This window comes from Tamandua tetradactyla, chromosome 7 (genome assembly GCF_023851605.1).
Source record: "Tamandua tetradactyla isolate mTamTet1 chromosome 7, mTamTet1.pri, whole genome shotgun sequence".
NCBI lineage: Eukaryota > Metazoa > Chordata > Mammalia > Pilosa > Myrmecophagidae > Tamandua > Tamandua tetradactyla.
The window spans coordinates 106,369,259-106,381,734 of NC_135333.1; positions in this window are offsets into that span (position 1 = coordinate 106,369,259).

The window sequence follows — 12,476 nt, forward strand, 5'->3', positions numbered from 1 at the left end:
TTTTCCCCAACTCTACTGGGGGAGAAAGCTACATACTGACCAGCAAGTCAGACCTTGAAAGGAGGCCCCATTTGGGGACCCGCCCTTCTGAGACGGTTTAAGAATCCTCAATTTTTCTTTCGCAGACATATTTCAGTCATCTCCCTGCCTCCCACTACATGAGCGATCTTATCTCCCCCCTCGCCTTTATTTTCTTGTATTTACAAAGGCACTGCCTCGGTTGAACGCTGGTCTAAGGTGCTTTCTCCCGAGCTTGGTCCTTTCTCTTCCAGTGATGTGGTCTTGCTGAGCAAAGCAAGTAGGGGGCCTCTTAAGAATGGAATACTTGGTGCAGCCGGAAAGGCAGGAGTAGGTGTGAAAACAAAGACTGCTTAGGAGAGAGAAATGTTTGGTTGAATGAATGAATAAACAAACGAGTTTGACCTACTGCTCTCTTCCTTTTGGGGACGTGGGAGAGAGGTTGGGCAGGGCAGAGAGGAAAGGGTTGGGTGTGATCACAATTTTTGCTTTCAATGTTTTCCTGAGGAAATCTGTACAACTGTCTATTTCCGCGGCACGTGAGGCTGCGAGTGCCTTCAGCCTGCCACTAGTGTTCGTGATTGACAGGGGAGAACCCGATTTCCCCTTTAAGCTCCTGTGATCCCCACCCCAAACCTACTCTGGTCAGACCAGTCTCACTTGAACAACACTCTTTCCTGTTTTAGTGCCCAAACTCCCCTCCCCTCAAATGCCACCATCACTCAAGACTTAGTCATTGATCCTCAGCAAAGCCTCTCTCCGCCTAAATTCCTCCTTTCTCAGACCTTTTTCTGCAGGTACTGTTTTCTAACCCATGTGGTATAGGTCTTTTTAAAACTTGTGCTGTCTTGTACTCGAAATTGTTCAAGTTATAGTCTTGTTTCCTCAGGACTGTGAACTCCCAAGGGCAGGTTTGGAATTTGATGCATAGCCCAGGCTGAAAAAAACTTGAATACCTTCCTTCCACATACATTCCCTAATAACACCAATCAACTCTTCTTGTCAGGAGAACAATCTGAAATGGGTAGCCATCTGGTTACAGAGGAGTCTCATGAAGAGCCTTTATATTTCAACTGATAAAAGGGCTTGAAAACCACTTTTTTTTCAGCCAAGTGAGACGCTGGTTTGTCTTCAGACATAGTCAGAGGTGTGAGAAAGCCCTCAGGGCTATTGATTATGGCTGGCAAGTTGCAGTCTCATAACGAGACCTCTTGTCTTTTGGACTTTTTAGTGGTTTGTGTTGCAACACATACTTAAGAGAAGCATAAGACCTGTAAATTGAGGGCAAGGAAAGAGGGGAGCTGTATTCGTGATCCAACCTTTGTACAAACCTAAACCTCTCTATAATCAGAACTTATTGCCAGTTCGATTCAGGTTTTCCTTGGCCAATCTGGGGCATTTCTGCTAACTCAAGTGACTTCCAACTGAGGCCTGTTGTGCTTTGGGCTAGGATGCATGGGACACAGTGTCCTCATCCAATTTCTGGGAAACCGTACCTCCAAATAACCTGCTGGTCAGAAGTGCTACTATTTTGTTTGATTTCTAAACTAATGTTTTAAAAGAGCAGTGTTTTTCAAACTGCAGTATGGGACTCAGTGGTACGTAATGATCAATTCAATGGGTTGCTACAACCTTTTTTTTCCTTTAATGAAACAGAACAGAATATAATTTAAAATGTCAGTATGTCATATAAAGTAATGCTAATATTATTCTTTAAAAATCTATTTTAGTAAGTATATAAATATGAATATATTTTGAGTTGTGATGTAAAATGTGTTTCATACTGTGGGTTGGGGTCAAAGAATTTTGAAAGTCTCTGATAGTGAATCTTATAGCCTATCTTAAAACAAAAACAATCACAAATCTCAGTTGTCAACACTAGATTTTCAGGAATGCATTCTCAGCATAGTTTGTTAGAAGTTTTGTGAGGGTAGATAGCCATCTTCTGTAGAATTATTTGACCATTATCACCTGAAAAAAATAGAGTGATTTTGTTTCCTGGGGGTGTAATTGACTTTCCCAATTTGTTCAACAACTGCTCTTTTAGATGATCCTCAAAATTCTATCTATCCAAAACATAAAATAAAATTTTATCTAATTAAAACTTCAGTTTGCATTAGACTGGGCTTAAACTTTAAATTTGCTTCCAAATTTCCAGCTGAATAGCTAAAAGTTCTCAGGTTGGCATTTACTACTTCCTTTGATTTGGCTTAGCATACCGTAGCTTTCCAAACCTTATCTTCCATTATTCCTGTGGTAGGTAGCTTCTAAAATGGTCCCCAATAAATCCTACCTCCTGATATTCATGCCCCCTTGTAATTCCTGCCCCTCAAGTGTGGGCTGGGGTCTAGTGACTTGCTACTAATGATTAGAATTCAGCAAAAGTATGGCATGGCACTTCTGAGCTCAGTTTACAAGATTTGGTCTCTCCCACTCCACCCCACTGCCGCAGTTCCTTTGAGGGAAACCAACTGCATTGTGTGAACTGTCTTATGCAGAGGCCCACAAGGCAAGGAATTGATGTCTCTGGCAATAGCCAGCAAGAACCTGAAACCTGCCAACAGTCCCAGGAGTGAACTTGGAAGCAGATTCTTTGCTCAGTCGAATCTTGAATGACTATATTGCCACCTTGTACCTTAGCCAGTGAACCCAGTTAAGCCAAGCGTGTATTTCTGACCCACAGGAATAATGTCATAGTAAATATTTGCTGCTTTAAGCAGCTAAATTTTGATGTAGTTTGTTACTCAACAATAGATAACCAATACATTTCCCTTGTCATATTCAATGCTTTGGCCAAAATGTATTGCTTAGTGTTCTCTATGAAAATCATTTCCCAAATTGTTCCCATTGCTTGGAATGCTCTCCATGCCTCCTTTTCCAGTCATTACTCTATATCAACATGCCTTTCATGAATCCTTCTTTATTTGATGTTCTCATTTAAAACCAATCTCATTCTGCTTTGAACTTGGTGCTTTATCATTTGGTGACACTTTCGTGTTGTTGGTATACTAAATCGTATATTAGTGTCTTTACAGGATAGAATCCTGCTGATCATACACAGCTGAGTCACTTGTAAAAAGAAGGTACTTTCTGAGTGTATGAATGAATTGAATAAGTTTTTCCATTATAGCATATATCACCATCTGAAATCATGCTTTCTTGTTTGTTTTATGTCTCCCTCATGAGAATATAAGCTCCATGAAGGCAGGGATATAGCTCCAATCCCGAGAATAGTGCATGGCAACACATTTTCGCTGAATGAATAAATGCAGGAGTAAATAGCTTGAGTATCTCCAAGACCAGGAGAAAATGTATTATCTAATAGACCTTCCAAGGTGGCTCACTCATATGCTAACCAAGTTGGTGCCAGCAAGTTTGTTCTTTTCCATGAAAGCTTCTCCACAAATCTGACTGATGTCCTTATGAGACAATAGCTGGTTTACCCACAGCAAATGATCCAAGAAAGACCAAGGCGGAAGCTGCAATGTCTTGACTTAGCCTTGGAAGTCACACATTATCACTTTCGCTATATATCATCAGTCCCAACGGTAAGATCCATTTCATTGTAGGATGGGACTTTATACCAGCATTAATGCTAGAAGGCAAGGGTTTGGGGCAATCTTGGGTACCTCTGAGAAGCTGTCAGCAACAGGAGGCTTTTTATTGCAAGAAACAGAACATGCAATAAAAAGATAACTTAAATAACAAGGACATTTATTACCTCACGTAATAGGAAGTCTGTAGACAGGGTTGTTCAGGAATTGTTTCTCAGCGTTGATAATCCCCTCAAAGACTAAATTCTCCATCTTTTAGCTCTGACAGCTTCAACCTGCTGGAGATGTCTCCTACCATGGTCACACATTACTTGTGGTGATTTCAGAAGTCATATGCAGACAGGAGCACATCCAATGAAAAAGAAAGGAGTATCAATTTTGTGAGTCACTTTTTATTATGAGAGATAACATTTCCTGGAAGTGCTACTGTCTCAGCTCCCATTGGCTAGGATTGGATCACATAGTCATGCATATAAAATATACTATATTATGAATCTATATATTTGCAAGCATCAGTGTTTTGGAAATCTACGCCTCATTCCTCAGCAAAAAAAAAAAAAGAAAAAGGTGGTGCGTATAGAAACTCAACCTTAAAAAATATTAAAAATATTTAGTTTTACAGATATTTTAGTATAAACATATCCAATCTGTTAAGATTGTAGAACTTTCCAGGGACCTAGGATCAGTACTCTGCTTCTTATATCTCCTCCCCAAATGAAAGAGATGGGCAAGGAATGGCTGAGAAATGTGCCATCACTTTATGGTGATATGTACCCATTGGTCATTTTTTGTGACCCTGGAATGATCCATTTGGTAGTGTGTAGTATATACTAATGAATGTGAAAGAAAACTGGCAGAAAGATGAAGAAAGATGAAGAATTTATTGGCCATAGTTCTTTCACTGGGTAAAACGACAGCTGCAAATTAAAATAAGTAGCTTGGAAAGTGACGTGAAAATTCACAGATGTGAGTTCTCAGGTACCTACTTACAGATTATTCAGAACTTGTAACAGTAAAACTAAGCATCAAGGAATAAGCTAGAGAACAAGGGTGTGTAGATACTTAGTAAAGAAAAGATACACACCTTTTATTTATAGTATACTATGCTCCATTCTTTGGAAATTTAACTTTTTCAGACCTTTACATTATTTGAAAATAGTGTAATTTAAAAATATCTTTATTTTTATACTTGTTAGCTGTTCTGTCTTCTGCAAAGACAAATGACAGTCATTGAATGATGCGTTCTACCTGAAACACTCACATATCATAATGGACCTACGTTCCTGGCCTTCAGTTTCCGGATCTTTCTTTGCCCAGGGCTAAGATACTGAAATAGGGATTTATTAAAATTAACATACCTGCAATTCTGGTTCTTAGATGGAAAGCATTTAATATATGGGCTTGGTTCTGAGAATTTTTCTCAGGTAAAACTCTTACTGTTTAGGTCGAAATCTTTGGCACTTTGTGTCTAAGATGTCTGCATATGGATTCAAGTAACCACGTCTTGGCAATCTCAACTCCGTTCCTCATTTCAGTGACATCCACTAGAGAGGACACTTCCACAACCATTAGTTGCTAAAATTGATAAATGTGTTTTCTTGAGGCAAACCACGCGCACTCCACACCCCTTTTGAATTAAATAATGTCATTGTGCAGTCTTCCCATTTGTCACCCCTGCCTGGGTGGATGAGGTCAAACTCCCTAAAGTTGCTGTCTGAGGAGTCAATTTTGTTCCTGGTTGGGAAAATTAACTGAGGAATGCTATGAAACAGGGAAAAAAAAGTTTGTTTTCCTGGTGGTTGGCAAACAGTGGTGGGTACAAACCAACTGGGCCCTGAATGTGCTTTGTTCAAATGACACAGGCGCTAAATGAGTAGAAGGCAGGACGCCCGACTAAACCGCCTTCTTCCTTTGTCTTAACACTCGGAGCAGTGAGGACCTGAGTAGTGCGGATCTGGGAGGAGGGGGCGGTGGGGGTCTGCGGAGCTCCAGAAAGGAAGGCGGAGGCGCCAGGACGCCGCTCCTAGCCTTCCAGGATGCTGGCCAGCTGCACGCAAGGTCGGGGACAAGGCCGCAACGCTGCATGGAGCCCCAAGAAAGGGCGCGAAGGAAGCGAGGGCGAGTGGCGAAGGCGAACGACGCGGGCGGCGCCAGCCTGGGGTCTGCAGCGGGCGGGGCGTGTGCAACGCAGAATCCCTTGAGAGAAAAGAACCTCCGCAGTGGCTGGGCCGAGACGCCGCCGGAAGGGAGGGGGGAGGGCAGCGAGAGGCAACGAGGAAGGGAGGGAGGGAAGGAGGGAGGGCGGCGGGTGGGGCCTCCAGCGCGCAGCCCCACTAGGTCTCCGGAAATTTTCCACTAAAGCTCGGAGCGCCAGGGCCGCCGCGGCGCGGCCCGCCCCTGCGCACCCGGCTCCCACGTGACCGTGATTCACCAGGCGCCGCCTCCCGAGACCCTGCGGGCACGCGGAGGGGAAGAGAAGGGAGGAGGGAGCGGGAAAGAGGGGTTGAGGGAAAGACGGGGAGGAGGAGGGAAGTGAGAACTGACGGCGCTGTGGGGGGGGGGGGAGAAGAAGCCTGGAGGAGGGAAAGAAGAGGAGAACAGGGCGGGGGAGGGTGGAGTTTGGGAGATATTGAGGTCTTGGTTCGGCGGCAGATGTTTGGGGGTTGGGGAGAGGGGCGGGCCAGCGGCCCCCGCTTCCACCCACGCCCCTCGCGTCTGTCCTCTGAGGCTTGGAGGCTGCCAAGTGCGCGCCAGTTGCGCGCGCCTGCGACGGGGAAAACCTAGAGAGCCCTAAAACGTCAGGGCTAATCCCAGTGTGTTTTGAGGAAAGCCGCGTGGGGCCTCGAGGCCCCGCAGAGCGTTTCGCTAACGCGCCGGGCGGTGTAGGGATTCCCTGCTTTCGGAGGTTGCAGCCTGGGAAACGATCACGCCCTGTTGGCATGTGCCCGTCCTTGTGTACGTGGCTCCTGACGTGGAGAACTGTGGCTGTGGAAAAGCGTGTGCACTGGAGGGAGAGGCGAGGGGGCGCGGCCTTGGTTTATTTGTTTCCTGGAAATTACAAAAGCCCTACAGTTTTGTCAGATTAAACCTCCAGACCCGAGAGAAGAAAACCTGCGGGGCTCCGATGAACGTGGGATTTGGAGTGCTGCTGATTCCACTCGGTTCCCGGTTTGATTTGGAAATCAGCATACCAAAGATTTACTCTTATCTTTCTGTGTTGAGTAGATATTACACAAGCACCACGCCCTATCTCCCGCTCTTCTAAGGAAATATTTGCTACAGAAATACTCAAACCGCTGCATCTGTCCTGTTAAGTTCTTTCTAGAAATTTTGATCTGTTCCTTTCAAGTAATTCCTGCAAAATCTTGCAAGCAAAGTTAAAAAAAAATACTAGCTTTAATGTAGAAAGGTAAGAGTTTGTTTACCAACTATCTGGACGGAAAGGAGCATTGAGTGCTGTTGAGGTTTTCTCACAGTCTCCTCTGGGGTCCTTCTCTCATCCCCACCTTGAGATAAAACAGACTAGAGAAAGCGGCTGAATTTGCCCAATGTCCCTTAATTTCCAGCTTTAAGGTCTCTGGAATTATGTGTATTGTGTTCTGCTGCATTTCTGCAATTAGTTTTATTGTAGTTATTAATAAGAAGAGCTAATATTAATATAGTGCTTGAGCAGGCACTTTTAAAAATATATATGTAATTAATTTCTCCCATCGACTCTGTGAGGTAAGGACAATTATTTATCCTATTACCCATTTTTTACAGATGAGGGAATTGAGGTATGAAGAAGTTAACTTGCCCAAGGCTGTCCAGCCTGTTGGTGGAGGAACTGGAATTTGACTCTAGAACTGCCCCAGGCACATCCCATGTTATGGTCACTGTGGCATAGGAATTCCCTATTAATACACATAATTGCTTTGACTATTAAATTTATATTTTAATGAGTTTTTTTTCCTTCCTCCCATTTATTTATTTATTTAGCTTTCTTGAAGTTTATTTGGGTGATATAGCTAAACTTAGTTTGGATAGAAAAAAACACCCAATTTTATAAAGAAACTCTTAAGAAGAAATTATTCCAAGAAAGAATTCCAAGGCGGTTTACACTGTTCTTACATGGAATATTATTGAAATATTTGACCCATAAATTATTTTTCTCAGGAGACATGGTTCCCTTCACATGCTTTTAGCTTCTAACACCTGGTGAGTTGTCCTCAAAAATCAGGATGATGCTCTTCAATTTTCAGTAAATACTTATTGATTGAAATGTACCCAGAAAGTGAACACCCTTAAAGAGACGATGACATAATGCCAAATGAGAAGGAAATTTTCAAAAGAAACATAAATATTGGATAGATTCAATAAAGAGATACTGGTCTTTGTCTGTCTGCAGCCTCCTCTTCTGCTCTTGAAGCCTTCCTGGCTTGCAAAACAAGGTTAGGAGCCTCTTGTGTGATATCTTGTGGCACCCAGTGTCTGCATCTTTGGTGGCACTTACTACATTGTATTCTCATTGCCTGCTCATTTGGGCATACCTCCCAAGAGATTTTTAACTTCCTGAGGGGCAGGCATTCCACCTGACACAACAGTGTCCCCAGAGCTTAGCACAGTTGTTTATCCTAGGGTAGGAACTCTGCAATGCATTTTTTGTTTGTTTGCATGGTCTGGGAATCAAACTCAGGTCTCCTGCATGGAAGGCGAGCATTCTACCACTGAACCACCCGACATTTGCTGCAGTGCTTTTTTTTGTCACAATCACACAGTCATGTTGTGAAAGCTTTATCATTATACAATCATCTTCAAGAAACATGGCTGCTGGAACGCAGCTCTACGTTTTCAGGCAGTTCCCTCCAGCCTCTCTGTTACACTTTAACTAAAAAGGTGATATCTATTTAATGCATAAGAATAACCTCCAGGATAACCTCTTGACTCTGAAATCTCTCAGCCATTGACACTTTATTTTGTCTCATTTCGTTCTTCCCCCTTTTGGTTGAGAAGGTTTTCTCAATTCCTTGATCCTGAGTCTCGGCTCATTCTAGGATTTCTGTCCCATGTTGCCAGGAAGGTCCACACCCCTGGAAGTCATGTCCCATGTAGAGAGGTGAAGAGCAGTGAGTTTGCTTTTCATGTTGTCTGAGAGAGAGAGAGAGAGAGAGAGAGGCCATATCTGAGCAATAAAAGAGGTTCTCTTGGGGATGACTCTTAGGCCTAATTTTAAGTAGGCTTAGCCTGTCCTTTGCAGGGTTAAGTTTCATAGGAACAAACCCCAGGATGGGGGGCTCAGCCTATTGCTTTGGTTGTCCCCATTGCTTGTGAGAATATCAGGAATTCTCCACTTGGAGAAGTTGAATCCCCCCCCACCCCCATCACCATTCCCCCAAGGGGGCTTTGCTGCAGTACTTTTTAGAAGAATGAATTCATAGTATATTAGCCTTGTCTTGTTAGGACATACTGAACTGGGATTTAACAGAAATCTGTGAGACCAGTGTTCCATTCAGCAACATAGTTTCTATCTAGACTTGGTCTATACTGAACTTCCCTCTTTTCACATTTTCTTGTATTCTTGGGTATGCCTTTTTACCACTTGCTATAAACTGGATGAGGCCAGAGATTTCATTTGAATTTGCATATGTCTTACTCCACAATCTTTATGTGTTATTTTGCACGTAATTTTTTTTTGATACTTCTTAAATAAGAGCAATGACAACAAAAAATCCTTGTCTAGTTAGCTCACTTTATTTCAGCACTCAATTAATGATTGTAGGTTTAATAACTACAGCCTTCCTTAATCCTGACCTCACAATTTGGGTCTTTAGAATTATAGAATCATAGGATTTTTTTTTAACTGCTCAAAGAGCCCCTAGAACTGTGCTGTCCAATACGGAGCCACTAACGTGCATTTCCTCAGTAGCATTAGCTACATTTCAAATGCTCAATAGCCACATGTGACTAGTGGCTACTATAGTGGAGAGCTCTTGTGAAAAAGTATAGTCATATTAGCTTAAATATATCACTATTACTACAAAACATTTCGGATTGCTTAGCAGCAGCATCCTACATATAAAGAACAGCACATTCATATTTCAAAAGTCTGTTATTTCATGTGGATAAAATTTTCCTCCTAAACAGCTATGTTTAAATTAATGCACATTAAAACCTATTCAGAACTGATGATTTAAAAGGATTCCTCTTTGTATTCCTTAAAAGCAAATTTTCACCTCAACCAATCCTTTGTGAATCTTAATTTTTCTCTGTTAAAAAGTGTAGTAATCAACTTCAGTCACTGCACAAGTTTGACATTTAGTAGATTTGGTTGTGTTTTTTAAGCTCGCATGATTGAGAAACTAAAATACACAGTAATATTGGTAAAGGACAAACGCCAGATAATTTTGTATGCACCAAATATATATTTAGTGACATCATACATGCAATACAGACAGTTTTCAATTTAAAAACACTCTATTTAGAAACAGCCAAAATATAAAATATACTGGGTGTACCTTTTTTAAACTCCTCAGGACAGTACTGCCAGGGTAGCCATTGTACAAACAAACAAATAAAATAAATAAAAATAAGAAAAGTCTTGGAATTCTTAGAGAATCTATAGCTTAAGTCATAGAAGCAATAAAGAAGCTGTGAGAAACTCCAGTGGAATTAGTAGAGCTTATTTCCATGGCAGAGCAGATTTGCTTAAGTGGTAACCCCCTGACAAAAATAGTCTCTTTACACCCCACCTCCCCTCTCCCCCGTCCTGCCCCTCTCCAATGTGCCTTCCCCTCCAGTTTCATTTGTACTTCAGTTTCAGTTCTGACAATTCAAAGTTTTGTGACCTTGGGAAAGTTTATTTTCTTTGAGAGCCAGTTTCCTACGTGGTAAAACAGGAATAATACATTGAGTGTAAAAGACTACAGGAAAATTTATGTGAAAATACTTTATAGGTTAAAAACTAACATAAATGCAAGAGATTATGATTATAAATATTAATAAAACACAACCCCCCTGGAAGGCTAAATGGCCATCAGTCATGTGTACATGACAAGAATCTAGTCCATCAGATTATTTAAGCAGGTTGGGGCTTGAAGTTTCTTGGTAGGATGTGGTTGGGGTAGGTACTCTGGGAGGCTGTAGAGAAATTAAAAATGGAGATGGGAGGGTGTGAAAGGAAACAGTTCAAATTTGGAAGGAACTTGGGTAAATATCACCTTTTCCTTTAAGGAGTGAATATAATTGCTTGCATTTTCTCTCTACTTCCTTCTTTTGTTTCATTGATTATTCCAAAGGCTAAAGTTTCTACTTTACATTCAAATTCATCTGACATAGCGTGTTTTTAAAAACTTGATGTTGCTTACTTTGATTTTCCACTTGTCTTTTGCTGATGGAGCTTCTGTGAAGGACGAATTTCAAAGTACAACTGGCTGTGTCACTGTACAGGAGTTGGAATGTGGCGATTGAAGTTATGGAAGAGGGTACACCTTTGGCTTTGGGAATAGCAGTGTAATGACAGCCACTTGCTGGTCTAAGGCAGAGGCAGCAGACTAAAGCAAAGCAAAATAAGCACCAAAAGAGAGAGAGAGAGAGAGAGAGAGAGAGAGATTGAGAGAGAATGAGCAGGGGAGTGGAAGTGGGTAAACAGCAAGGTAAGGACACCAAAGAGAATGATGGTTAACATTCATAGTTATAAGCCGAGTACATGTATTAACTCATTTAAGCCTCATGTCATGAAATGGGTATTATTATTATTATCCCCATTTCATAGATGAGAAAACTGAGCCACAAAGAAATGGCAGTTGAGCAACTGCACTGAAATTTCACAAAATTCATTAGTGGTAGAACTGAGGCTTGAACTCAGGCAGCGGGCTTTGGAGTTGTGTCTCTAACCACTGCACTAGAATTTGTCAAACTTTTTGGCCTCATGACAGCCTTGCACTAGAGTTTTGCTTATGTGGATTATATCTACTACTATTTACCATATTAGAAATTAAAACTGACATTAAAAATGTTATTAACCCATTAAAAACCCATTTTAAAAATGAAAAAATAGCTCTATTCCTTAAAGTAAAAAAAAAATTAGAAGAATGAGATTGTTTTATAGTTTTGCAAATCTCTGCACTATACCATACCTCTTTTGGTATAATGGTGGTTAGGAAGAGGGAAGGCTATGAGAGAGACTAAAGGATATTAAGAGATTGCAACTCTAGGCCTGTCTCTATGGCCTGTGTGTGAAAGAAGTGATAACTAAAGAACTGTTTCTGAATAGTGCAGAATGCATCTAGATTTTCATGCCTTGTTTAATCCTCAGTGGGTTGCACTTTAGCTCTATCTCTATATCATCTTGTTTTAGTTTATTTATACTGCTGGAAATGCAGCATACCAGAAATGGGTTAGCTTTTATAATGGGAATTTACTAAGTTACAAGTTTACAGTTCTAAGCCATAAAAATATGCAAACTAAGGCATCCAAGGAAAGATACCTAGACTCAAGAAAGGCTGATCTGGGAAGGCATGTGGCTGGTATTTGCTGGAGTTTTAATTTCTGGTTTCAAACAACTTCCCCTTTGTTCTAGTTTGCAGGATGCCAGACTGTGATATACCAGTAATAGAATGGCTTTTAAAAAGGGTAATTTATTAAGTTGCAAGTTTACAGTTCTAAGGCTGTGAAAATGTCCAGATTAAGTCAGGCTATGGCTGGTGATGCGATGGTGGCTTGGTGGCAGAATTCTCACCAGCCATGCTGGAGACCTGAGATCGATTCCTGGTGCCTGCCCATGCAAAAATAAAAAAAATAAGTCAAGGCTATGAAAATGTCCAAATTAAGGCACCAACAAGAGGTTACCTTCACTTAATAAAGGCTGATGAAGTTTGGGGTTTTTCTCCCAGCTGGAAGGGCACATAGCAAAGTCTGCTAGCTTTC